The sequence below is a fragment of the Ailuropoda melanoleuca genome, chromosome 3 (assembly GCF_002007445.2).
Source record: "Ailuropoda melanoleuca isolate Jingjing chromosome 3, ASM200744v2, whole genome shotgun sequence".
NCBI classification, from domain to species: domain Eukaryota; kingdom Metazoa; phylum Chordata; class Mammalia; order Carnivora; family Ursidae; genus Ailuropoda; species Ailuropoda melanoleuca.
In genome coordinates this window covers 116,583,115-116,607,869 of record NC_048220.1, presented here as the reverse complement: position 1 = coordinate 116,607,869, position 24,755 = coordinate 116,583,115, and the positions used below count along the sequence as shown (strand labels likewise).

Here is a 24,755-nt window from a genome sequence, read left to right as displayed (position 1 = left end):
GTAGAAACAGAGACAGAAGTTCCAGCCAGCCGGCTGGGGCCAATACAAATACCCGGAGTATGAGTCATCAATCAGACACCCTCCACATGCCCTGTGGTCAGGCAGAAACACGAGAGACCCAGCAGGAATTATCTCTTGACAGTATATTGCGACCTTACTAAATTTACTTCTTAGCTCTAGTAGGTGGGGGGGGGGTGTGTGGGGACTTTGAAATATACACAGTCATGTTGCTTGTGAATAAAGATGGTTTTCCTTCTTCTTTTTCAATATTTATGTTTCTTACTTACTTTTCTTTTCTAGAATGCACTGCCTAGAACCTCCTGTACAATTTTGCGTAAAAATAGTGAGAGGATATTCTTGTCTTGTTCTCAATCTTAGCAGGATTGAGTTCAGTCTCTCACTCTCAAGTACAATATTACTGTAAGTATTTTCTCCCGTCCTTTACAGGTAGAAGTTTCCTTCTATTCTTCGTTTGCTGATCATGAATGAGGGTTCAGTTTTGTCAGACATTTTTACCTGTATCTCTAGAAATACTATAATTTTTCTATTTTAATTTTGGTGTGGCAAATTGCATTTGTTTTCATAAAAATGTTAAATTAACTTTATATTTCTGCAATAAGCCCTATTTAGTCATGATGCACCTTTCTTTATTGTTGAATTTGATTTGATATTTTCTTAGGAATTTTGCATCTATTTTCATGAGGAATATTATTCTATAATTTTCTTTTTTTCTAATGCATAGTCGGTTTTGGTATCAGGGTAATTCTGACCCCATAAACACATTAAGAAGTGTTTCTTCCTCAATTTTCTGAAAGTTTATGTCAAGTTGATTTTTAAAAAATTTTTAATATTTGGTAAAATCCATCTGTAAACCTGTCCCCCACCCAAAAAAGGATAGTAACAAGTGTTGACAAACGTGAAGAAGTTGAAACCCTCGTTACATAGTTGGTGGCAGCGTGAAACGGTATAACCACTTTGGAGAATGGTTTGACAGTTTCTCAAAATAGAATTACTTTATGACTCAGTCATTCCACTCCTAGGGATATACCCCATGAGAATTGAAAACATATGTCCAGACAAAAACTTGTGCATGAACATTCACAACAGCATTAGTCATAGTAACCTGAAGTTGGAAACAACCCAAAAGTCTACAATTGATGGGTAAATAAACAAAATGTAGTATATCTATACAATTGAATGTTATTTGAATTGAATGCAGTAAATAAGAATGAAGTGCTGATAACGTGCTACAACATGAATGAACCTTGAAAACATTATGCTAAGTGAAAAATCCAGTCATCAAGACCAGATATTGTATGAATCAACTTGTAGGAAGTACCTAGAACGAGCAAAGGTATAGAGACGAAAAGGGGATTCGTGTTTGACTACAGCTGGTGGCAGAGAGGGGTGGGTAGCAGCCTCTGATGGGTACAGAATTTCCTTTGGGGGTAATTACAATATTCTAAAATTAGATGATGATCACATCTAACAGCTCTGTGCTGTTGCCTACTTTAAATAGGTAAAATGTATATGTGAATGTCATCTCAATGAAGCTTTTGAAATATGTTATGGCAAAAAATAAAAACATGTGGTATTAAAGGATAGTCCAGAAAGGAAAATGAAGAATTAATATGCAAACTGAGTTCTGAAAAATGCTTAGGGATTAACTAGGTGAGGAGCGAAAGGAAGAGTCTAACAGACTGAAGCAACTGTGTAGACAAATCTTGCCGTAGGAAGGGTTGTATTGAAGGCTGTGGCAGGCGGAATGCTATGATGGCCGCCAGAGCCCCAGAGTCCTCACCCTGATGTTTACGCCCTGTGCAGTCTCCTCTCCGTGAGTGTGGGGGAGACCTATGGCTTACTTCCTGCCAATAAAATATGACGAAGGTGAAGAGATTTTCTAGATGCAGTTGAAGTCCCAAATCAGTTAATTTGAGTTAATCAAAGTGAAATTATCCTGACTGGACCTGACTTAATTAGATGAAAACTCATAGCAGAGGGCCTGGGGACTCTCAGAGGAGAGAGATTCTCTCTCTATTGCTGTCTTTGAGGAAGCAAAGCGGCCTGTTATGAGAAGGCCTCTGGAGAGAGCCATGTGGCACAGAACTGGAGGTGGCCTCTAGGAATTAAGAGTGTTTCTCAGACGAAAGCCAGCAAGAAAACAGGGATCTTATTCTAGACGCAAAGAAATAAATTTTCACAATAACACAAATGAGATTGGAAATTGTTTCTTCCCCAATTCATTCTATAGATGAAAATGGAGGCTGGCTGCCCCCTTGACTGCGGCCTGGTGAAAGCTGAAGGCAGAGGTCTGAGCTCAGGTGTGACTGTAGTCCTGGCCCACAGGAACTTTGAGATAATATATGTGTGTGTAGTTGCAACCCTCTAAATTTGTGGTAATTTTTATGCAGCAAATAAAACAGAACAGTGCCGCTAGAGCTTTAGGAGTGGGGTGATAGGAAGTAGGGGGTATGGGAGTGTGGGAGAATGGATCAAGACATGTCAGAGAGGGGCATGATCAGATCAAGTAATCTCTTCTTTAACAGGCAAGTGAGAAACCACAGCTGGTTTCTGAGCAGGTGATAGGATATGATTCAAGGAAAAATTTAAAAAGATCTCTCTGGCAGTTTTCTAGAGAATGGATTGAAGATGGGCAAGACAGAAGTCATGGATGGTTAGAATACTCGCAATTCTAGTGAGGGATTTAATTAAGTAGTAACTTCTAACGTAGGACAATGAGCTGAGAAGGAGGAAAGCTTTGTGTGAACTGAATGAGTCCAAGGTGAGGTGGACATTCAAAGCTGGGACTATTTTGGATTCACTTCACTGATTGGAGCAACAACATAAAAGACAACTATTTTTTTTGTTATCAAGAATTTTGAGTCTGTATCTCTCAAGTGAAATGTCTCTTTCCAAAGGCATCCTGGAGCTCTTGAAGAGAATCTTCTCTGGCACCATCCCAGGCCCCATCCTCTCCAGTGGGGCTCTATCAACCATCTTTCTCTCTTGAAATGGCTCCTTTTTCTTATACATGATCCACAATGTGGCTTTTCCACCTCTTTCTTTTCTTATGTCCCTCGGTTTTTTCCAACTCCTCTTCTTCTTTCTGCCCCCAGGCTGTGGACAAGTTTCAACATCTTCCAAACCACTGTGGTAGAATTCTGAGCCATCTTTAACTTTTCCCTGTCCCTTAGTTCTTTTTTTTTTGTTAAGATTATTTATTTATTTATTTATTTGACAGAGAAAGAGAGAGAGAGAGCGCGCATGAGTAGGGGGAGGAGCAGACAGAGGGAGAGGGAGAAGCAGGCTCCCCAAAAAGCAGGGAGGCCAATGCAGGGCTTGATCCCAGGACCCTGGGATAATGACCTGAGCCGAAGACAAACCCTTAATTGACTGAGCCACCCAGGTGCCCCCACTTCCCTCAGTTCTGATATCAGTGTTCCTTGATGATACTTAGACTCACATATTTTGCAGTCACATTTTGGAAAGGTTTGAGAGATCATAACTCCAGTTCAACAATCCTTATTTTACAGATAAGGATTCTGAGCCTAGTGGGGCAACTGAAGTTTTACACACCCCCCCCCTTTTTTTTAAGCCTCCATGATGATCATTTCAGGCTAATCTATTACTTTTTATTTAGATTGTTGTCATAGATTCCCATATTATATGCCAGTCTTCCTGAAATCCTTCTTTAGTTATTTGTTAGTAATTATTCTATTAAGATATTATTAATTCATTTAATAACAATTTCTTGAACATTCCTTTTGTTCTACCTATTTTCTAAGCTCTGGAGTAAACATGACAGAGTCAGGATATCCATGCTGTATCAAATTTATTTTTCAACTTCTAATACAGGAAACAAATGACAAATAAACAACAACAACAAAATGTATGTGTCTCTGTGTGAGAAAGAGATATGTTAGGTGATGCTATGAAGAAAACGAAGCAGAGCATAAAAGCATAGAATGATAGAATTCCGATTTGAGGAACATGCTGAGCAGAGCAAGAATGAAGTGAGGGACCCAGCTAAACAAAGATCTGGAGGAAAAGCATGGCAGCAGTAACGCACGGAGCAGCAAGTACAAAGACCCTAAGGCAGGTAAGCCTTGATGCATTCGGCAAAGAGCAAGGAAATCATTATGGCTGGAGAAGAGGAAGCAAGGTGATGGTTGGTAGGAGATAAGGTCGGAGAAGGTACAAAACGGCCAGGTCATTAGAGGCTGCCCAACCTGTTCAAATAGGTTTCCTCATGTTTCAAAGAATAACATTCATCTCCTTAAACGGGTAACTAAGGCTCTCCACTGGTTATTTTATTCGAATTTGTCCAACTTTATCTTTGATAGCTCTCTTACATAAATTCTTTATATCAGTCCGACTAGTCTATTCATTAGACCCTAAGTTACTTGGCATAGCCATGCTATGAGAATGTTCTCCCTCTCCTACGCAATCTCTAGCTATTGAAATTGTCAGGATTTACAGGGTCTAGTTCAAATCTCTTCAAAGAATCCTCCTGATTAGAAAGTTCTGCTCCTCAGTGCCATTATAAAGTTACATCTTCTTTACATTAGACTTTGTGTGTGTGTGTGTGTGTGTGTGTGTGTGTGTGTGTGTTTTCTTCTCTATAATGCATTCTAAGCTTCTAGAGACTTGCTCATCACAGTTTTGTATCCCCTTTGTATCTTGGGTAGAGCCTTATAGAAATTAAATATTATTTAAAAGTGACGATTAGAGAATCGCACGTAATAACTTGGAAAGAAAAATGATTCCAAAGTTTCATCCTTTCATTTCTGCAGTATAAAATGGGATAATGATATAAACATATGTTGTAATTTACTTTTATTTTTTATCTTTTATTTATTTTTAAATTTTCCAATAACGTTGTCCAATAACATTGGGAGTTTCATTCTTTCGTTCATTCATTCATTCACATTTTATTTATTTATTTGACAAATATTTATTGCATATCATGATAAGAGCTGGGGAAGCAAAACAAAACAAAAGATCAAAATGGATATTGTTCCGACCTTCATGGAACTCATTAAAATACATAGGATGATTTATTTTAATGGGAGTTGTATATGTATTTAGTGATTTTAAAATCAGAGACAGTGTAATATAGTGGAAAAAGGGAAACTAACATCTAATGAGTACCTCCTATTAAAGGCATATGTCATCTCATTTCTTACCTTGTGCTATAGTTGCCATCTTATGTCATGAATACCTAAGGGAACACATGTTTACCATTTTAAAATAATTATTTATAAAGTTTATCTGGTAGGAAAATGTCAGTTTATGTCCTAATTATAAACCCTATTCATATACGTATTCAACAGCAAACATCTGTTGAAAGACTTTCCTGACAGATGTGGTAGAGTGGGTAGTTTAGTAAATAAGATGGGCAATATTCCTGCTCTCACGGAGATCGTCTTCGAGTAGTTGTAACAAATTTGAATTAGAACTATGAATTTACCATTTTAGTATTAATTAGAATTAATCTTTTTGGCAAAGAAGAGACATTCTTTCTTCGGTGGATACAGGATTCTTGGATCTGTATTCCATAAATCAGTGAGGCCGGCTCTGCAGTACCGGGAAGGTCAGTGAGCAGAGGAAGAGGGACAGCCATGTCCACCTGTGCCTGGTCTCCAAGAGAGCTGAAGAGGATATGTCTTATGCCCAAGATAAAATTTGTCTTCCACCCCACTTCATAATATTAAAATGTTAAAATGGAAGACAGGATTTATATAAATAGATATTTGCCCACTCCTTTCTCTAAGGGTTGGAAAATTATGTTTGTTAAAATGTTTTTTTTTTGGGGGGGTGGGGGTGGTATACAAATTGCAATCTGTTTTTATTTACTTATTTTTATTTAAATTTTAGGCAGTTAACATTTTTAGATTTAGATTTAGATTGTTAGATGATATTCAATAAATACTGGTTATATTGGTGAAAGAATACCATAGAAATATTAGGCAGAATGGTCTAGTTTTTTTTCCAAGTGTGATAAATTCTTATATCCTTAAACAAGAAACATTCTTACATCACTTTTCATTCTCAGGACTGTACTGTGTAAACTAATCTATCATTTATGAATCTCCTTTTGTAAATAATGAAACTATAAAAATTGTAGACACCTAACAATATACACATTTCTTCTAAGAGTTCTAATACTCTCTACAGGCTGTATCAGTGTTATTGTTGACAAGGAAATTGTACAGCTTGCTACAAACACACTTCAGAAATTGAAATCGATTTTTCCTCCAGGCTTCTACAAAGTCATCTTTCAAGAGCTCCTATAATCCCGAAGTTCCCAAAGCATTCCACACAAGTGTTTGCCACTTCCTCTCTTTTTCTGTGTTTCTCGTTCTTATTCCTTTCTCTTTTCCCCCTACTTGTGAGTTTTCTTGCTTGTCGTTGTGTTAAAAGTATGCATACTAACTTTAAAGATCAAACATTATGGAATAAAGAAATTTAACCAAAAATACCATTTGCCCAAAAACATTATTAGCATTTGGTGTAATATTCTGTAATCTGTATCTCTGTATCTCAGTTACTATTATTTCATGAATATCAATAAAGATCTGTGTCATAATTGTAATTACCACATAGTTCTTCCTTGCATATTTGTGCATACTAAATCAGTTCCCACTTACCAATAAGGACCATATTTATGGTTTCAGAAGGAACTCAAGATCTTCCACTGAAATAGTGGAGGAATTATTATGAAATATCGTTTCCATAAGATAATTTTCAAACAATGTTGAACAAATAATTCTTCGATATTTTTAGAGACACCCATTTTCCAGTAAAAATATTTGATTAAGTGTGAACAACATATACTGGGGTTGAGTGAATTTCTAGAGGTCAATTAAATGCTATGTAATAAAGTTATTTTTACCCTGGGTCACTGGTTCTTAATCCTGGTTGCAAATGACACACATCCCTTGAACTTTGAAAAAAATAACTATACTCAGATTGCACCCTGAACCAATGAGAATAAATCTTTGCATGAAACCAAGGCTTCTGCTGGTCTTAAAACCTCCTAAGTAGGGACACCTGGGTAGCTCAGTCAGTTGAGCGTCTGCCCTCGGCTCAGGTCATGATCCCAGGGTCCTGGGATCCAGCCTCACATAAGGCTCCTTGCTCACTGGGGAACCTGCTTCTCTCTCTGCCTGCTGCCCCCCCACTTGTACTCTCTCTCTCTCTGAGACAAATAAATAAATAAAATCTTTAAAAAATATTAAGAGGTTCTAAGTTGGGGCACCTGGGTATTGCAGTCAGTAGAGCACCGACTCTTGGTTTCAGCTCAGGTCATGATCTCAGGCTCATGATCTCGGGGTTGTGAGATCGAGCCCTGCATGAGGCTCTGCACTCAGCACAGAGTCTGCTTGGCTCTCTCTCTCCCTTCCCTTCTGCCCCTCGCCCCCATTCTCTCTCTAAGATAAATAAATCTTTTTTAAAAATTAAAAGCTCCTAAATGAATGTGAAAAGTGAAGGTTGAGAATCACTGAGTATGATTCCAAAGTCATTTGGATCTGTAGTATGGAGAATTCATACTACAAAGCTTGATAAATAATACCATCTTTTATTTTGGGGAAAATGGAAGCTCATCTTTAACTAGGGGAGATATGTATACATATAGAGCATACATAGAGTTTGTTCATTCTAGCTTGTGGAATCTCTTTTTGTGTATGCCACTTACCCTGAGCATTCTCTGAGAATCAAGTTTAATGCTAATGGATGGCTTGAAAAGAATATCTTATGGCTATTTCTCCTTTTACTTGAGGACAAACCACCATGGTTTTCCTTGAAGGCTCAAAGCTAGATTTGTGGATTATTTGTCCCAAGTGGAATATTTTGATAATGTAGCATTTTGGATTAGCTGAATTCAAGTTATGATATGGGCTTCCTTTGAGAGAGACCAAAGTATAAGAAGGGGAGGAAAACAGGAAAGATGAGGGGGAGTTTACTATCCTTTGGAGTGACTGAACTGGATTTTGATATGAATGGTGCCTCAAAGCTATAGGGACGATATCATATTTTTCGTTTTACTAAGGTATACAAAGAAATGGAAATAAGTCTACTTTCACAAACCTCAAAGCATACAGATCTAAAAGCATCCAAAAAGGTGACTTTCATTGAAATAAAATCTATAGAAACCAATGTTTCCATGGGACACTGAAAAGTTATAGGCAAAAATGTCTCACAAGCATACTGGTATTTTTTGGTATTTCTTTTCTTATATTTTTTTTAAATCACAAATAAAATGACTATAGGTTAAAGGCTAAAGGGCAACTTTGAACTAAATGGAAAATTTCTGTCTTTGAATTAGTATTTCCTCAATCCTCTAATGCCAGGAACATTTGCATTTTGAAAAGAATTTTTAAAAATACTGTAATATTTAAAAAGCAATAAAAACACATTTACTGTTGTTAAGAATATGTGAAATAGGTTAAGATACAGGAAATAAATCAATATAATTGGATATTTTCAGCCAATTATTACTATACAGGCATGGGTGTTTTTTTTAAAGATTTTATTTATTTTGACAGAGAGAGACAGTGAGGGGGGAACACAAGCAAGGGCAGTGTGAGAGGGAGAAGCAGGCTTCCCACTGAGCAGGGAGCCCGATGAGGGGCTTAATCCCAGGACCCTGAGCCGAGCAGACACTTAACGACTGAGCCACCCAGGCGACCCAGGTGTGGTTTTTTTGAATTTAGTTTAAGAGTATTATAGAATATATCTCACACAAAATAATTCAATAGTGTTTTCTGTTTTTGTTCTTTTTTAAATTTCACAAGCAGTTACAAAAAATTGGAAAAAATTATTTCATGACACTTAATGATGATGAAAAGTGTTCTTTGAATATTTTGTTTTTGAATTGTGTTTAAGTTCATAAAAAAACCACATTGCTGCTATAGCATAATTTATGGTTGTAACAAATATTCCCTAACATCCAACCGACCTACAATTTTATGCAAAAGTTTTATGAGAAAAATAAACAGGATAACCCAGACAACTGTGGAAGCTTTCAATACCGAGAAATTTGACAATATGTAGACAATATCTACAAATTTGACAGGTATAGACAGTATATAAATCTTCAGGTGATTTTTTTCAATGTTTTTAATTGTTGAGATATCTTCAGGTATAAAGTGATATTTCCTAATCTCCACAAAGAATAAGATCTTTTATTTACAGGGTTTGCTTTAGATAGCAGCTCTTCACTGTTGTAAGAGGCTTGTTTGCAGGACCTCTTGATCAGACAATTAAATGTTCCTAGAGCACTGGGCTCACAAAATGATTCAGAAAACTATCAAAAATAGAAGAGGTATATGAAAAGATTCAAATAAGCCAGAATTTCCAAATTCATCAGTCAGAATTTTAGTAATTTTCCCTGGGAATGGTTTAGGGCAAAGAGTTATGAGGTGGTAGGATTGGACCAAAAATTGTTCTTTCTTAATCCTAAAAATGCATACTTAATAGCAGTTAAAGAATTTAGTAATGAACATGTGATTTTTTTACATCACTATTTTTTGTTCCAGTTTTATTGTAGCCTAAGCTCAGAATTGTACTGTTTTTAGGGGACTCCTGGGTGGCTCAGTCAGTGCCACTCCCCCTGCTTGTACTCTCTCTCTCTCTCAAATACATAAATAAAATCTTTAAAAAAATTAAAATAAAATAAAAGGGATTGTACTGTTTTGAAGCAGTTCAAATTTTAGTTTCTGTGAAAGTTTCGTGTTAGAGTTAAGTATTATTTTTTATTTTATATTACATATAATAGTGGGTGGAGGGATGCTATGAAAAAAAAATGTATCAGGAAGCGTAATTGAATTTGGTGATGAGAACATGTGAACAACAGCCAGGAGCTCTCAGTTCTAGCTTAGAGTTTGTCTCATTCTCCTTGTGTGGCCATGGCAAATCATTCAGCTCCCCCTGTGTCTATTACCTCATCTATCAGAGAGAGAGAATAATATTTAGCCACTCATATACAGATTACCTATTTCTTGAGGGTAGAGACCTTATCATCTTCAAGAATTTTTCCCTAGCATTTTTTATAGTGCTGGTCATTGGTAGTTTTTGAAAATAATTGGTCTAATGTTTAATATGTGAATGAAATAAATTGAGGTGCTAGGTGTATAAGTTATTAAAATTATAAGTATTAAATAATTATGCCATTACTAAAGGGGACATGTAGATGGATTATGGAGACAGCTGTCGGTCCAATTTGATTACTTTGATCAAATCTGAGAAGGTAACTGTATGATTTAGCAGAAATATCACTGCACTGAAGATCAGGGGCTATAGGGTCTAAGAATGGCCTAGAGTCTCACCAAAGTCATGGAGTCTTGGAGTTGAACAGATGGAGATGTTCACCAAGGTCTTCTTCTCTTTCTCATTTTATTAATGAGAAAAGCAGTGCTCACTTATCCATAGTCCTACAGTTACTAATACCCAGCTCCCCTTGACTCATCTTCAGAGCTCTTCCTTCCACAACTTGGCCAAGTACTTGACCATACTAGCTGAATGTCTTCTTCTCTGGGAGGTTGGATTAGGTGATCATTAGAGTTTCTTAGTATTACAACTTCTGTATCATTTAAAGGGGAAAATCTCTTTTTTTGTTGTTGGTTTCTATTTTCAATTTGTATCCCTAGTAAATTAAAACAGTAAAGGATTCTTCAATAATCCTTATTGTCACCTTGCTGACACTTAAGTTGTTTCTAAGTGGAATAACGAACCACAAAAGAACAACAACAAAAACTCTATAACACATTTAAAATGATAACTAAAACCGTTTGATTCTGAGACTTCTTTGCCAAGGAATTTCGTGGCCTTTCCCCAATCCAGCTAATAAAAGGCTTAATCCCTGTTTTGAGGCAAAACACTTTCAAAGTTGCCAGTGAATGTGAACGATGCAGTTGGAATCACTCCTGGTAACTTGAACAAATTATTCTGCAAATTTTCAATGCTGTGGGGAAAGAAGACCACAGTAACAAGAATGTCTTTCTTGCCAAATGGGTAAAGTTGAGGCGGGAGGGGAGTGTGATGTTGAGGAGAAGAAGCTATCCCAAAGAATCGCCTGGACTCCTTGCGAGAGCACAGAAGACACCAACAGTTATTTTACTCTGGTAATGATTAAGGGTACTTTAATTCACTATGCTTAGAAATTTAGGTGTTGAAATTTTAAAATAGTATATTTTTTCCTATCTTTCTTTAAAAAAAAAATCTGTTCCAAGAGACTTATTGGTTTTTCAAAGTTCAGACCCAACCAGAGGGCCCCAACTCTCTGAAGATTCTGTATTGTTTACTAAAGTATATTTAGTGAGGGGGTAGGAGATTTGCCTGTTATTTCTTGGTTTCTTATACATTCAGGCAGTAGGTAAGGCAATAAATGGAAAGATAAGTCTGAATACTTGGGTCTTACTGTTAAATCTTATTTAGTGACATTGACCAAGAAACTCTTCTAGGCTGGTTTCTTCACCTATATGATTCTCAACCGGGGTCTCCAAACTCCCCTGAGTCCTTTAGAATGTCAAGGGAATCTGAAAACCTTAATGTATTTTAAATAAAGCTTAGTTGAAATCAATTATGTCCTCTTCAGTTAGGGAACAGTGTCTGCATAAAACTGTCTCTCTACTTTTTATGGCAATAACAACAATGGTTTAATGTGGTCCAACAAGTTGTCCTGTGCTCGGCAGCTATTCTGATCGAAAGTCTTTTTGTGCACATTAAATTATTTAATTAACAAATATATTTCGGTAGATATAACCTTTTAAGGCAAAAGGCATTGGAGGGAAAAGAAATATTATATTTTTTGAAGGATCAAAGATGGGAACCCCTGCCCTGGGTCATCTCTAAAGTGTTTCCTGGTCCAAGATTCTGGGTCAGGGATTGGTGAACCTTTTCTGGAAAATGGCCACATAGGAAGTATTTCAGGCTTTGCAGGCCAAACAATGTCTGCCACTGCTCGGTTCTGCTATTACAGAATGAAAACAGCCATAGACAATATATAGGTGAATAGATTTGTATGTGTTATCATAAAATTTTATTTGTAAAAATAAGCAGTGGGTTAAATTTGGCCAGCAGACAATAGTTTGCTGACCCCTCTATTTGGTGATTCCTGAAATTCTGAAAGTGCTTACGCATCAAGGAAACAGATACAGAGAGAAGGACAAGTACACAGGAAGGCATCTGTTTTGTGTCTATTAAAGGCTTATACCTAAGTTTTTTATGCTAGGTGCATTGATAAAATGACATCCAAGGAATTGAGTTTTTAAATAAAAATTTAATTTTTTTTCTTGTTCGTTCAGATAGAAGAATGAACAACAAGGGGCACAACTAGACTGGCCAAGAAACACACAGGCTTCGGCTCAAGAGATAGGAATGCTTGCCTATCATTCAAAGAAACCTGTAGGACAAGTAGTTAACCGCAACTACCCTAGAGATATAATCACCAGATGTACCTAATGAATTCTCTAACATAAATAATAAAGATATCTATTTTTTTTCCAGATTCTAAGTCTCTTGAGCTGGAGAAGACCTCCTGGGGGACCAGAGGAAGTAACACCAGAACACCTGTTAGCATGACCTCATGGTCCTCCGGTCAGTGGTACCACCTTCTCAGGAGATTTCTGCCCCAAGTTTTGCCCTTAAAAACCTTCAACTGCAAGTCATCAGGGAGTTCGGGACTCACTACATTAGTTCCCCATTCTTGTAGGTGATGCTCAACCAATAAAAGCCTATCTTTCTTTACCGCAAAAGCTCATCTTTCTTTACCGCAAAAGCTCAGTGTCAGTTTTTATTGACTTGCTGCTGAGTCGGGCAGACAAACTCTCCTTCGGTTTGGTTATAATAACTGATGCCCTCAAGTTGTTGTATTTGTTCTTACAGTGTCAAGCCTACATTCATGCTAGCTAACACTGAGCACAATAGCTGAATGCAGAATAAGTTGTAGCAGCTTTGCCCCAAAGAACACGCTGCGGGGCTCCAAGCTTAGCTCTCCTTTTGAGATTCCTAAATGGGGCAAGTAGAAGACTCAGTACTGTGGAGAGAAAGTCCCAGAAGATGGCTTTGTTCTGTATAACAGAAGCTCCTAGTTCAGACCAAATATCAATGTTCTGTTCCTTCATTTTCACTAGAACTTTTCGTTGGTAGCTGCAATCACGACTGCCTGGATTAAGTATTTTTCTGGCCTAAGCAGAGGTGTTGTGTATGACTTAATGGAAACATTCTGGAAGGGAGGTGGCGTGCTTTTTTTTTCCCCCCCTATTTCCTATCAGCTAAAATGCAGACATGATGGCTGGAGTTCCAACAGGTATATGGATCATGAGGAGAAAGTCAGATGCTGAGAATGGCAGAGTTGCAAGTTGAAAGGAACCTGGATCCCTGATGAACTTGTGAGAGAGAAATCAACATCTAGTTTTTAAAGAACATCATTAATTTAGATTTTCTTGCTTTGGAACAGAATTCTAAGTGAAACATCCACTCGCCCTCAGCAAAGAGGGCAGTCCTGGACCCAGTTTAGAAATTTATATTCATCTAGACTTGGGAAAGTTCCTACTTCTATTTTGATTTGAATAGCCCTAGGATTTGTACTGCACTTCTAAGTCATTCATTGATCATGGGACTTTTCAGCAATTGGCTCTTTGGCTGGGGGTGGAGGCATGGGGAGGAGGGAACTGTGGTCCCTCTAGCATGTTATCTCAGATGCATTCATCTGTCTTGTGAGATCCACAGGGTTAGGTTTGGATTTGGATTAAAACGTGTTGTCAGGTTTTGCTGCTTTCTTGTACTACTGGTCATCCAGCTGTAGAGTTTCAAAGGAAAAGGTCAAGCTCTTCCCTTCCTTTGGTTCTGTGAGATTTTTTACCTCACTTGTCTGAACCTATTCTTTTTTTCTAAAAAGCCTCATTTTTTATATGCAAGTGTTGGCATTGTTTTCCTGTTGGGGAAAGCCAGGTAAACATGAGAGATGTGACTATACAACTGACAATCAAGGAGATCTAGTTCTCTGGAATATAAGAAGGGCTGCCCACTATAGACTCTGGAATGAACCACAACTTACAGTATAATTTCCAAATCATGAAGGCAAGTGGGACCACAGGCAAGGAACTCTTAGAGAGGCTGGGGGACCAGAGGCAAACAAGGTATGCAAATTCACTATTCTCACTGAAGTTATACTTTAATGGGGGTAGACAGAAAATGAAACCATACACTCTCAAGCAAGATGATTTTAGGTTATATAAGCAAAAAATAACACAGGGAGTTGTTTGGGAGGATCAAAAATCTAGATGGGGTGCTGTAGATAGACTAGATAGCCTTTATGAATAGGTGATACGTGAGCAGAGGATTGAATGGCAAGAAGCACCTCGCCATCTTGAGCTTCCAACGCACAGACTCTAAAGAAAGAGCGATCTTGGAGGGTTGGAGGAGTGGAAAACAGATCAGAATGGCTGTGGGGCAGTGAGGGAGGAGATAATGGTGAGAAAGGAGGCTAGAAGGGGAGAGGACAGCCAGGATATATAAACCTGGAAGACTATGGAAAGGAATTTGAATTCTATTCAAAGAGCAATGAAAGCTATTAGAACATTTTTAGTAGATGATTGACACATTGTATTACAAAATATAATGCTGATGGTCATGTGGAAAACAATATAAACGAAATGACTTGAACACTTAAATTTAAAATTAGACATTTTTGAAGTACCGATACAAGTCTGTTCATATTAACCAAGCTAAAGGAAGTCTGACTTGTTCAAAAAATGGTGTTTTTCTTGTTAATTCAACTTGAAAATAAAAGAGTATAAAAAAATAATGAAGCTCTTAACTCTGAGTAGACAAGAGTCTTTATTAACCTAGAAATTAAGATACATCAGGAAGTACAGTCCTGTTTAAACCAGTCACTTCCAGCTCAGGAAAAGTTTACAGAGCTGTTTCTGAATTTGAATGCCATTCAAATGCTTTGGACGACTTGCTGATTAAGACAAGAGAAATGGCAAATGACATATGTCAGGTCCCAAGGAAATGAAAATATTTTCTGCAATAAACAGGATGCAATAAATGATAATAGTAATAAAAGTAAATTNAGAAATTAAGATACATCAGGAAGTACAGTCCTGTTTAAACCAGTCACTTCCAGCTCAGGAAAAGTTTACAAAGCTGTTTCTGAATTTGAATGCCATTCAAATGCTTTGGACAACTTGCTGATTAAGACAAGAGAAATGGCAAATGACATATGTCAGGTCCCAAGGAAATGAAAATATTTTCTGCAATAAACAGGATGCAATAAATGATAATAGTAATAAAAGTAAATTGAGCAAAAGGTTTTGGTGTGTGTTTGATTTTTGAAAAAAATGGCTCATGATAGGGAACTACGTGATATAGTTCCTTGGCTGGGAAAGAGGTGACTACCTTGTTCCAAGTAACAAAATATTACCAGGTAGCATAAACAAGAGAGTCCCTAAAACACTGCCCACATTCTCAGAGCAAAATGGAGGGATCGAAGACAAACAAAATTATTGAATGTCAGATGATTTCAGGCATATGCGTGCCATGAGTTTTTATCAGTTATTTAACTTCACTGAATCTCAATTGTATAAATTTGCAATAATATTGCCTGTTCAAACATACCTCATAGAACTCTTTAATGTATCAGATGAGGTAGACATTCTAAAAACGGTGTATCTTTAAAAATGTAGCATATTATTATTATTACATGTAGTAACAGTGATCCTCTTCTTGGAATTAGAGATCCGCAATAACATGAAATTTGTTTTATGACATGTTATTACTATACATATTAAACATAATACTTAAGAAGTACTTCCCAGAGAATAGTAGATAGACATAATACTAACTTGCATATACTGAACATTTTCTCGGAGCCAAGCACTAGGCCAGTTTGCATGATCGTCAGGGCACATTCTCATAGAACTAGCTACTGTTGTCCTTCATTATGATGAAATTGAAGCTTAGAGAGGTTATACAGCTGGCCAGGATGATAGTAAGTGGTGGGGTTGTAAGTAGTGACTTTCAAAGTTAAACCCAAAGTGGTCTGACTCCTGAATACAAGTCCTTAACCAAAGTGCCTTCTTGCTTCTCCACTTTTCAATCTTTAATTTAATTTAACTTAATTGTTAAAAATCATGGGATTAGTCAGTGGTGATACTTAGAAAACTAATTGTTAGTTCAATATAACAAAACTTTCAGAAATGTTGCTGCCTCTGACAATCGTGCCTCAAATCTTGTCCAGGCCTGCATGAGCCAGGTCACTCTGGGTGGGGGCCAGACAAGGACATAGGGTGGGAGGGACTGCATGGAGGTTATTGCCAGGGGCCTTGCTTTTGTTTGGGGGTGGTGGGCCCATCAGGCTTATAACATTATTAAAAATTATTAATTCAAAAACTAACTAACTAAAAGCAGACCTTGCCTTAAATGCAACAGTGATGACCATGTCATGAACAAGGATTACGAGTAACCCCAAATCTAATTCTCTGTACTTGATGTCAGCAAAATAAATGAAAATAAAAGAAAGAGAATTAAACTTGAGCGTTCTCAGTTTGAGAACATGCCTTTAAATACCATTTTAGAAGCATCTGAGGAAACAATACTCTCTTTCCCCAAAGGGTGGCACTGTTCTTCTAGCTAAACCGTCTGACCCTCTGCCCTCAGGAAATGCTGGCTTCAGGACTAAGCTCCTCTCTTGCTTCTCAGTTTCACCTGATGACTCATCTTGGCTGGAGTCTAGTTGTTAGAGGTTGGAATGGTGTGTTTTCATTAAATAGAAAACTTAAAGCAAATTATTTTATTGAAGAATCTTGAAGAGGATTTAGGAAGCTGGAATGTGGGGAAATTTTGGATGATCTGGTTTTAAACTTGGTGGGGGGCTTGGAATTAGGAGGAAAGGAGAGCTGCCTGATGGCCATGGATCAACAATTTTGGAGTAGGACCAAAACTTCTATTAGAATCGACTAAATGTAGGGCATGGCTGCTGATGTGTGGTCTTTTCCATCTGGAAATCAGAACTTCTCATTTCTAACTAGCTCTGTGAATAACAGTCTGGGCTTAGTTTTTTTGGTGTCTTTTTTTTTTTTCTTTAAAATTAAGAGGCTTGAGCAGATAATATTTAAGCTTCTCTTTTCAGATGCATATGTACATATATGTGGAGAGAGAGAGAGAGAGAGATCCTTGAAGTACTTACTAAATCATGAGCCACGTTTATCTAAAACTATTCTTACTTTGCAAATCTTTTGTTGAATGTTGAATATTCTTGAATATAACTGAATGTCATATGAAGATAAAAGGTTTTGCTTTAGGAGTTTATACTGCAAACATCCTCTCTACTACATATATGAATTGAATGCATGTTTGCAAATCACTTGTTTTCAGACTGAGTTCCCTAGAGTCTGGTATACCTCACCCCTTTCTTTCCATTTATGCTCTGTTTGTTCACCTAACTCTTCCCTAATGACTTTGCATCCCTCTTTAGGATATTGCAAATGTGAATTCTTGTTCAGTCAACTTGCTTAAAGGAAGATGAACGATTGAACATAAATCATGTCCATTTGTTTCACTCTTCAGTTTCATTTTGTGAGATTCCTCTGCCTTCATTGGGGGGGTAGGGAGGTTGAAAGTGAGGATAAGGGTACAGGATACTTCCATTTAAACACAGGAAATGTTTTTGTTTTAAATTTTGCAGCTGGTTTGGCTTTTGGTGGTCATAGGTTAATGGGAAATACATGTCTGTAAAACTCAAAATGAGCACTATAAATTTAAGATCAATGCCTAATACTCAGTACTTCTTATTTTCCCAATAACTCCACAAGCTGGATTATGATTATCTTTATTTTACAAATGAGGAAACCAAGGCTTACTGAGTTACATAAATTGCCTCCGGTTGCACCATTAATGATTGGCTAAGTGGGAGTTATGGCCAGGTCAACTGGCGGCAGGGTGGGCACGCCACGGCTCTGCCCTTTTGACGTTTATCCACAAAATGCCCTGCCCATTAGGTCAGTGATCTGGGAGAGAAGACGTCATCTAATTACTGTCTTCAGTGGAACTTCAGCTTCCAAACCATCATATCAAAGAATTTTGGAAAGAAATTTTTTATTTTATTGCTGAATTATAAGAAGGCAATGATTTGTACCACTTATTTGACTAATATCCTTACTTGGTTTCTCCACACAGTTAGTGATATTATTTCTTCAAGCGTTTGGTTGAATTTAGTGGTATGATTATGGAAAAGAATCACTTCTCATGTCTCACTGATATTAACATGGGAATGAATTCACTTTAACCATAAAACATTCTGAGGCAAAAGGGCATATTAAGAGAATTAAATTCAACTCTGGCTTGGCCTCTTACTACTTTTGACCGTTAGTGACAATTTATCCATGAGTAAGAACACATATGCCTTACTTGAAATATTTCAGGTAGTAAAGAATCAAATTAACGGTGTTACAAAATGCCTCAGAAGTTTTGTTTTGTTTTGTTTTTAGTGCTAAGATAACTTTTAAAATTTGATTCTGGCCCTAATCGCCAGTTATTAATTGCTTTTAACTTTCCTTTCTGATTTGTATTCTTTCCTCATTTTAAGTCTAATTTCTCAAGGAATGAACTTATACATCGTCAGTGTCCAAAGACTTTCTTGATATTTAATGATGAGATTCATCTGCCAGTTTTAACAATTGAAAAAATCCATGCATTTTGGACAACTTACTAAGAAATCTAAGTACTCCTTAATAGAATATGACTAGCAGAGCCCATTTAAAAATGCCCTTGGATATGCGCTCAGTAGCAAATCAAAATCAAATGATTCCAGTGTTAAGATGTTCCTTTTCATACTCTATGATGATTTGAAAGGGAACAATTTGTTTTCCTCAGTCAAAGAATGTTACATTTACTTTGAGCTTTTAGTGCTTTATTAAAGCAGACAAAAGAAATGACTGGGTTTTGTCTACTAGTGTACTTCCCAGGTAAAAGCGCTACATACTAATTGCCCTCTAGATTGTTTTTCTTAGAACTTTAAGTACACAAAGTAAGTTTTCTGGGTAGTATCAGGACAAAATGAGAAAGAGGTGTGGAAAGGTTGTTCCTTACATGATATGATGTGTATAAATAGGAACAGACAGACGAAAAGTAGCAGAAGGGCACATTTTATCCCGAGCACCACTTCTATTTTTTAAGCCTCTCATCTAGATCAATTGACGCATCAGCCATCACAGGCCTTCCCTGGGTAACAAGACCACTTGGCACACTCTGGGAGTCAGCCATAGGCAGGGTCACATGCTCCAAGTGAGACTGTCATTCATCCTCTCCTCGCCTTCTCCCTGCACCTCTATGTTGGTCCTCTTTACGACCTTCTCTTTGCTAACTTCTGGTATAGTTTGCCCTGGATGAACTTTTCCATAAGAAATCATTTTAGGATACTAGACTGAAAACAGGGTTCTTTGTTTTAAATTTCATCTAATCTGATGGTGCCTTGTAGAAGCAATGCCTTAATGGTGGAGTTTTAAATATCCTGGAGAGGAAGGAGGAGAGATGATTTTAAAATGCAAGGACTTCCTGGTTCCTCTACTCAAATTATATCGGCCATCACCGTAGCAAGCTGATCAATTCCAATAATTTGAATCTTCCAGGTGGTTTGCATTTTAATTAATTCATGCATTCAACAAATATTTGCTGAATGCTGACAAAAGACCAAGCACCGTCCTAGGTGTTGGGGCCAACAGCAATGAACAAGATAGGTGAGATCTTTGCCTCTGTGGAATTTATAATCTGACAAGGTAGACATTGATGCATGTGCCAAGTAAGATATATCTGATGCATATAATGAAATGTGAAGGACAGGTTGCTATGGGAACATGTGACAGTGAGAGCTAACCTACCCGGGGAGGCAGAGAAAGACTCTGGGATGAATAAGTCAAAAACAAGGACGGGCCGGGTAAGTTAGCTACCTGACAATGCCCCACATGCTTGCCGTCTCATTACCCAGAGATATTTCTCTGCTTTCTGTCAGCCTGTTTCTGTCATTCCCAGCCTAATGATGGTTGTCAAGGGAATGAGAGAAATCATACCCTTTACTAAGGCTAACATTTATTCTCACTCTTTATTCTTGATTTGGTTGATTTGGTCTGTGCTTTATTAAAAGGTAGATTCTCAGGACATTATTTTAAAATATGATGGATTTTCTGGTCACACTTTCCATTAGTCTGCCATGAAACTGAAAGTTTGGGAAGTATATAAATACTTAGAATTATAAACGATTGATACACAGTTGGGCCTGAGACCAAAAGAATGCTTTACAAAATACTCGGGATAATTACTTAACATGACTACATAGATCCACAACAAAATTCAGAAAAGAAGGGATTTTTAAATGACCCAGCAAGAATTATAATTCACTTTGTATCAGACACACCACACTAAAAAAAAATAGGAGAGGGCACACACCCCACAAATTCTCTCAAGGGCTGTTATGTTTCTCAGAGGCTTAGAAGACTGCTTCAGCAATAGGAGTATTTTGAACACGGCACTGTTCGATTTTTGTTTTGTAACAAAGTCAATATTTATTAAACAGACACTTTCTGGATGGCCAGTTCTAGGCATCCTGCCACACACTAAAAACAAAGAAGGACTCGAGACAAAAGCAGTCCTGCTTCTGGGCTCCTGACAATACATTTTTATTGTTTTCCTCACACTCAAAGTGTCTTCACTGCTCTAAAAACAACTCTGCTATTTCATCGCAGAGGCCCTTCAACCCCTAATTTGAAAAATAGAGCATATAAGATTTTGCCATCTACCTCATCTTAAGTGTGCCATGAAATTCCCTCAAGTTCGACTGGCTATGGTTTTCTCTTGACCAATCCAGCCAGGAAGCACTCTGTGGCCTTGCCATCACGTGGAAAACATGCATTGTTTTGTAAATATTGACACTGAGAAGTGAGAAGTAGGAACTGTTGAAAAGAATTGTATCACCCTCAGCATTTATTCAAGTTGTTCAATGATTAAAATTAAACAAACATTAATGTATGAGTGTTTTCAGTAATTGTACAGATTTTGAAGTGCTTATTCATTTAGACAAGTAATGTTATATATCTCTTCACATTGATATATTTAGTAAAACGTTAAGTCTAAGAAGTATACAGATAATGGACCCATGAGAAAGACCACTGAGAAACCGGAGAAGTGCCCTTGAAGAAGCTAGATTCTCCGTGAAATGAAAAACTAGGACAGTAAAGATGAACCGAGAACCCTGAAGAAAACAAAGATTGAAAATGAGAAGAATAAATGCTCTATGATTAACGAGACAGAAGCATTAGCTACACATCATCAGACACAAGTGTGAATATAATACCATTTAATAAAAACTATTAAGATAAGCCAAGACCGTGTGTCATACACCGGAAAAGTTAGCTTCTCCCTCAAGCACATATGGACATGGAAAAACAAATTGGAAAAACACAAACAAGACAAAACTTCGTTATACAAGGTAAAGCTTTCAAAGTCAGGTATTATGACTGTGATGTTTATAATGAAATCAAAACAGGTAATTCAAGCCTTCATGTAAGAAACAAAACTTTTTCATTCTGGGCAAGTGCATTTATATATCCATTTCTTTAAGATAAAAGCCTGCTCACCATAGTGACTTGTATTGTTAAAAGGAACTCTTCTGAAAAGTACATAGTGAGAGGATGATATTATCTGTTTTGTGCTCAGTCCTTGTAGATTCTGAGCTGAATGTCAAGCCCAGGGCAGTTTGTTGTCAATTACTAAAGCTTTACTCAGTATCTAGAGAGAGGGGCCAAAGACAGAAGAGTGAGATCAGAGTGATAGCTTATTCCCATGAGGAAACATTATTTTTGCAATTATAAATGATCCTCAGTGGATAAATATTATATTAAAGATGCTGAATAGTCTTGGTGTATTTGGGTGTTTACATCCCGGAACACACGTTATAAAATGGAAAATAAGATGAATTTTAAAAATTTATTTTTATATTGAAAACAAATTTTGAACGTGTTAATATTGAACACAGTATGAAAATATGGTAAGCTAATGTGAACTAAATGGCTGATTTATTTGAATAATTATAAGACAGTATGCTCAGAAAAAAATAGGGTGAAGATCTAGGTGCCTTCTTTAATAAAAAATTTTCCAATGTGATAAATGAAAGGGATTATTAAAAATAAAAAAATATATATATTATGTGTATCTGAAATTATGTATGTTACTTTATGTTGGAGGAGGTAATCAAATGGGCATGACCACCACTTGACCCGACAGCTGGCCCCAGGCAATCAGAGGCCCCTCACCCCCTACCTCCCGTCCTTGGAATATACATTTTTCCCACTGTTCCCACAGTGGGAGCTGTTCCAAGGATGCTGCCTTGAGAGACTATGGTGTTGTTGAGACCATCTGGACTGAATACATGACAAAACCCAGTTAAGGCCTCTCTATAAACTTTTATGATTCTGGTGGGCAGGTCCAGATTTCTCATAAGCCAGGCCCTTTCCAAAGTCTATATCTTTTGCTTGTTTGCTTGTTTCTTTCTTTTTTTTAATTTTTAAATTAAATTAAATTTTATTTTTTAATTTAAATTTTGATAGTTAACATATAGCGCAATACTGGTTTCTGGAATAGAATTCAGTGATTCATCCCTTACATACAACACCCAGTGTTCATCACAAGTACACTCTTTAATACCCATCACCCATCTAACCCATCACCCACCCACCTCCCTCCATTAACCCTCAGTTTATTCTCTGTTGTTAAGAGTCACTTACAGCTTCTTTCCATCTCTCCATTTCATCTTCTCCCCCTTCCCATATGTTCATCTGCTTTCTTTCTTAAATTCCATGTATGAGTGAGATCATATGATAATTGTCTTTCTCTGACCGACTTATTTAACTTAGCATAATACACTCTAGTTCCATCTATGTCATTGCAAATGGCAAGATTTCTTTCTTTTGATATTTTTTGTTTCTGTCTGAACTATTTTCTTTCTGAGTTTGAACTCTAAGAAGAAAAGCATCATCACTTTTTATTCCACTCAGCACAATGCTTTGTAGGTAAAAGCCAATTACTCTGGGCAGAAAGCTAACTCAAGTAAGATTAAGTATTGTGAGGAAGAAGCTCATACCTCCTTTTAAAAAATATTTAATAAATAAAGGAAGTATAGATGTGTGAGTCAATACACATGAGGCACTAAATATGAGGAAGTTAGTTTTAGAACAGGCAGGTGTTAATTTTCATTTTAGAATAAACCAAATAAAACAATCTATAAAGCTCATTAATGTAATGCCTGGTATAGGCCTCAAGCAATCTCTAGATCAGGGTTGGCAAACTGTCCTGCAGGTCAAATCTGGCCCACAGTCTCTCTTTGTAAGTAAAGTTTTGTTGGTACACAGCCTTGCCCTTTTGTTCATATATTATCTACGGCTGCTTTTACACTAAAATGTCAGAGTTTTTCACTACATCTGTATCTTCGAGGTAAACACTTAGTTGTGTTGGCGGGTGCAGCCACTCTGGAAAACAGTATGGAGGTTTCTCAAGAAATTAAAAATAGAGCTACCCTACGACCCAGTGATTGCACTACTAGGTATCTACCCTAAAAATACAGATGTAGTGAAATGAAGGGGCACACACACCCCAATGTTCATAGCAGCAATGTCCACAATAGTCAAACTGGAAAGAGCCCAGATGTCCTTCAACAGGTGAGTGGATAAAGATGTGGTTCGTATATACAATGGAATATTACTCAGCCATCAGAAAGGATGAATACCCACCATTTGCATGGACATGGATGGAACTGGAGGGGATGATGCTGAGTGAAATAAGTCAAGCAGAGAAAGACAATTATATGGTTTCACTCATATGTGGAACATAAGGAATAGCGCGGAGGACCACAGGGGAAGGGAGGGAAACCTGAATGGGAAAATTCAGAAAGGCAGACAAACCATGAGAGACTCTGGACTCCAGGAACCAAACTGAGGGTCACAGAACAGGGGTGGGGAGATGGGGTGACTGGGTGATGGGTATTAAGGAGGGCACGTGTTGTGATGAGCACTGGGTGTTATACACACCTGATGAATCATTGAACACTACATCAAAAACTAATGATGGCTAACTGAACATAATCAAATTAATTAATTAAAAATAAAAAAATAAAATTAAAAAAATGTCAGAATTTGAGTAGTTGCAGCAAAGACTGAATGACCCACAAAGTTGAAAATATTCACTATCTAACGCTTTACAGAAAAAAGCTTTCTCTAAAAAAAAATATACTCTATTTTTCCTTTTATGGCCATTGTTAGGCCAGCTTCTGCTATTTCAAGACAGTGGTCCAATAGAAGCCCTTCAGAATTATATAAAATTGAGCAAGAGAATCAGATTTATAAGCTGGTCACGAGTTACATTGTTTTTTACTACCAGCAGTGAGTTATGCGATATATGACCTCAACTAAACTCTGCAAAATTCTTGGAACCCAGACCCAGGGAAAAAAAATGTTTGTAAAATACAAAATTCAGAGAAATTACGTCGCTCATTATGAGGCTAAATAATTCAGAGAAATGCCTTTGTGATTTCTTTCACAAACTCAGCTAGATATAATGCTTACAGCCTAGGGCAGCAATCTATTTTAAAAAGAGCAGCCCATGAGTACATCTGCTTTGAATTGTGATCGATTTTCTAGGTGAGTGTTTATATAACAAATGACCTGATTACTTGCAAATATCAACTTCATCTAGGACTCAAG

General features: G+C 37.1%; 1 long non-coding RNA gene across 1 annotated transcript in view; it reads left to right on the top strand.

Annotated features, from left to right (window-relative positions):
* The window catches only part of LOC105235544, a 54,396-nt gene extending 41,676 nt beyond the window's left edge, over positions 1-12,720 (top strand). Inside the window, exon 3 of the long non-coding RNA XR_002141791.2 lies at positions 12,511-12,720. This is a non-coding gene — a long non-coding RNA (uncharacterized LOC105235544). The remainder of the gene's footprint in view (positions 1-12,510) is intronic.
* Positions 12,721-24,755: the final 12,035 nt, after the last annotated feature.